Source organism: Apus apus, chromosome 5 (genome assembly GCF_020740795.1).
Source record: "Apus apus isolate bApuApu2 chromosome 5, bApuApu2.pri.cur, whole genome shotgun sequence".
NCBI lineage: Eukaryota > Metazoa > Chordata > Aves > Apodiformes > Apodidae > Apus > Apus apus.
In genome coordinates, this window is record NC_067286.1 from 27727451 (window position 1) to 27731594 (window position 4144).

At 48.2% G+C, this 4144-nt stretch overlaps 1 protein-coding gene across 2 annotated transcripts in view; it reads right to left on the minus strand.

The window, feature by feature from the left end:
- ZNF106 (zinc finger protein 106) overlaps nucleotides 1-1979 on the minus strand; it is a 45755-nt gene extending 43776 nt beyond the window's left edge. For both annotated transcript variants that reach the window (XM_051622496.1, XM_051622495.1), the window contains exon 1: nucleotides 1898-1979. The gene's annotated coding sequence lies outside the window, so the exon portion shown is untranslated. The remainder of the gene's footprint in view (nucleotides 1-1897) is intronic.
- Nucleotides 1980-4144: the final 2165 nt, after the last annotated feature.

Below are 4144 nucleotides of genomic sequence, written 5' to 3' on the forward strand. Positions count from 1 at the left end.
ACTAGGCAATAGAAATACAGGGGTCTGTCTGAATTCTTACATCTCTATAATGCATTTTGTCCCAGGGCTGAATATTGGCAGCTCCATCAACATAGGATTAAAATGGAAAACGGTCTAGGACAAGATGAGAAAAATCTCTTACTCTACAAATCTGAAAAACATTTTTCTAAAATCAAAGAAGTTATTTGTAATGCACAGTATCCTTTTATTTTCCTATAATCAGCCCGAGTCAGATAATATCTCAAATCTCATGACACCATCTGGTGGCAGAATTCACAGAAGATGAATGATTACCAGATGTTAAAAATAATTTGATCAAGAATTTGATTCCAGATATCTTACCAACTTTGTCTTTGAAAAATGGAGTGGGAAAAATCAATGGGATAATATCTTAATTTTACCTAGATAGAGTTACCTACAAGTCTTAGTATCTCTGTGCAGAATTTAGATATTTATAGGACAGTGATTGTTGTTTTTCTTTCTACTGTATATTACAGCTCTGCATAAATGAATATGCATTTAGCTGACACCTCTTCAAACATGTCAGTTTTGGACCCATGGGCTAGAAGTTACCTGAAGTTTGGCTACAGTGAGCAAACTGACTCAGGTAACAGATTAAGGTAGCTTAGCTAAAACAAATGACTTATTTGGAACAGAAAATGCTAGAACATGGCAGCTATTTAACAAACTTTACGTGCAAGAATCAGACAACAGTGGAACATAAAGTGGAGGTTCAAAAGCAGTTGCTTTGTACTGCCAGTTCAGTTAAGTAAAGCAAGGACTAAAAAGATAATAAAGTTGCTTTTAACTGAAGAGACTTCAGGATAGGAATCTATTTTCCAAGCTAAGAAGTTACAAAGCCACACTGCATTGGCCCTTAGAACCTGCAACATTCATCCCAAACATTGTAGTCCTAATGAGGAGATACTTTCAAACTTCAGCAAAACTATTAACTGAATTTTTTGAAGGCTTACATGTTTCATTTTTTAGGCTAAGATATATAGTTCTGCAAAACAGTCAATTAGATTAATATAAAAATTAAGGCTTGACTAAAGGAAGTAGAAAATAACAAAATAAGATCTAGGAAGCAGAGATCTAGGAAAAACAGTCCTGGGAACTCATGATGAAACAAAGTTCATCAGACCTCAATCGTTTTCTCTCACAGGTAACACCTTAGAACTCATCAGTTCCACAAATGCAGGAAAATGTTTAAAGCTGCACTTCAGAAGGCATAGGAAGGAAGGTGAAGAGGAAAATTTCTTACCTGAATGAGACTATAGTTACCAGATCACTATCAAGGATATTGAACTATAAACTTTAATAATCAATGCCACTTCTACCCAATGTTCATAAACTTTTCCAAGTTGAAGTTCATAAGCAATTCAGAGCCTTAATATAATTAAAGTTTGCATGTGAACTACCCTGCTTGCAATGGTGAATTACTATTTTAAATACCTCATTTTTCATTATACTATTAAGACTTATTTCACACTATCAGTCCCGCTTCTTTTAGGCTACCAGGCATTTATGACACTCATGCATGCTTTCACTACGACACATTTTTAGCTACATGTTATCAGGAAGTAGGCAACTGTTTATCCAATGCCACACTTCAACCCTGGAAACGCTTCTGGCAGGTATGAAGAGACAGCGCAATAGCTACACGTCTGTGACAGAGACCCTGCTCTAACAAAGCTTGTATTTAACAGGGCAACAAAGTTCAGGGATCACTGCAGCAAGAGAGGATGCTCACAAAGCAAAGCCAAACGCATGCTGCCCCCAAGGCAAGATGCCCGCTGCAAACCCTCTAGGCCGGGCCTGCCTCGCCTCCCCCTCGCCAGAGCAACCCCCCACCACCCCGCTGCCGAGACAGAGCTCCCCCAACTCCGGTACTCACACGTCGCACCCCTCGGCAGGGCAGCGGCCCGGAAACCCATCCCCGTGCCGGCCCCGAGCAGCCCCGGCCGCCCCGGCCCCGCCGCCCTCAGCCCCGGCCCCGCGCCCGCCCCACAGAGACCGCGGCGCACGGCGGGGCGGGGCCAGCGCCCAGCCCAGCCAATCGGCGGGCGGGGAGGCTGCCGCGCTGCACGCCGGGAGGGACGCCTGCGCCGTCGTGCTGCCTGCCGGGAAATGTAGTCCTGGCGGAGGGACACCGGCCGGGGAGTGTGGAGGAGCTTCGTGGGGAGGGCACTTGCTGTCAGTGGGGGCATTTACCAACCCATAACGATAATAACTTGTTATTATATGTATATATGGGGCTATAAGCACACGCAGAGCCACACTTAGCGCTACTGCTCTAAAAAGCAGGCACTGCAGACTCGGGCAGTGAGAAGCCAGCGGTGTCCTGCTGGGCCAGCCCAGCCAGAGCAGCTGCCTCCGGTCAGTCTGTTCCTGGAGCGATTTGAAGGACAGAAGGACAAGAAGATGTACTTGTGCGTGTGCAATAAGCCTCAGTCCACCCTGGATGTGTTAAGAAGCCAAAGCCTACAGGGCTCTGGGCATCCTGGGAGGGTGAGGGAGGAAAACATGGTCCAGTTCCAAGATCACGGTGGTTTTGCTGGAAGAAGCATCTTGTACAGCCCCAAAGAGCCACGAGAGTGGGTGTGGGCCTGGCTGCGGTGAGAGCTCCCAGCAGCGCTTCCAGTTAGCAGCTTTACAGCAGGTACAGCATCCTAGCAGCAGCCTAAGCAGAGAAGAAGTCACCACACCTGAGGAGGATGCTTCAGGAAAGGCTGCCTGGTTCAGCCACGAAAGAAAAGGTCCAAGATTCTGAATTATAGCTTTCCCTTTCTGCCTTCCTTCTCTCCTCTGGCAACAGAAGAGGGGCTGACACACTTCATCCTAATAGAGTAACTTAGCTGGAGGAAAACCCCAATGTGTTCAGTTTTGGGCCTCCCACTACAGGAAGGAAAGTGAGGTGTTGGAGCTTGTCCAGAGAATGGCAACAAAGATGGTAAAGGATGTGGACAGCAAGTCTTATGAGGAGCATCTGAGGCAGCTGGGGTTGTTTAGTCTGGAGAAAAGGAGGCTGAGGGGAGACTTTATCACTCACTACAACTACCTGAGAGGAGGTTGCAGCTGGTGCCATTTTAAGATAGCTCTTGACACGCAGAGAGGCTACATTTAGGAAGAAGACATGGTTACGTCTTGCAGGTTTGTACAAAGCCCAGTCCTTTGCGCCTTCCCAGAAGTCAAGAATACCCAACAAGATTTTTCACGACTTATTTACACACAAAGCTATAAAGTTAGCAAGCTTCCAAGCCCATCCTCCTTATAGTGATTGGTTAGCGATTTACATATAGTTAGAATATGGTTACATCAGTTTTTCTGCTATCATGCGTGCTCATGGGAAGGGTCTTCACCTGGGCAGGGGTCTTTTTGACCTGGGGGTGTGATTTTTAGTATTATAATGACATTATAATGAGCTAAGTTCATCTAAAGGACACAATATTACAAGTTCTACAGCTCCAACTGCCCAAGACTGGTTTAGCCATCAATCTTCTTGATTCTGGTTCTTCTTTATCACCTCCTGCATTCCTTTGGTCCAATTATCTGTACAGACCTCAGGTCGTCTCTGCCAAGCTGGTGATTTACACGAGACACCCTTAAAACCTCTTCATTAGTTGCCTTCTTCGAGGCCTAGTTACTCCAGGATGTGGCTGTAATACTAACTGTGCCCTCTCTGCCTGCAGTTTTAACTTACCTCTGTATGTGCAGAGTACAACCCACAGAAAATAACCACATCATCCCCAATTTCTGAGTTATTTTCCAACGAGAGCTGGGGTTGGTCTCGTCTCCCAAGTAACAAGCGAGGGGACGAGATGAAGCGGCCTCAAGCTGTGCCACGGGAGGTTGGGACTGGGTACTAGGGAAGAATTCCCGGCTCGCTGCCAGGCCCCGAGCAGGCTGTCCCGGGAAGCGGCCCGCGGGTGTGGCCGCCGTGCAGAGGCGCCGCTCAGGGACGCGGCTCAGCGCGGGGCCCCATCGCCCCCGGGGCGCTGGGACGCGGGGCTGTGGCTGCGCCTCCGCCTCGGCCGCCGCCGCCCGCCCTGCGCAGCCGCCATCTTGGCTGCCCCCCGGCCCCGCCGCCGCCGTGGCAGGCGTGGCGCGAGGCGCCGCCTCCGCCGGGCGGGGCCGGTTCCGC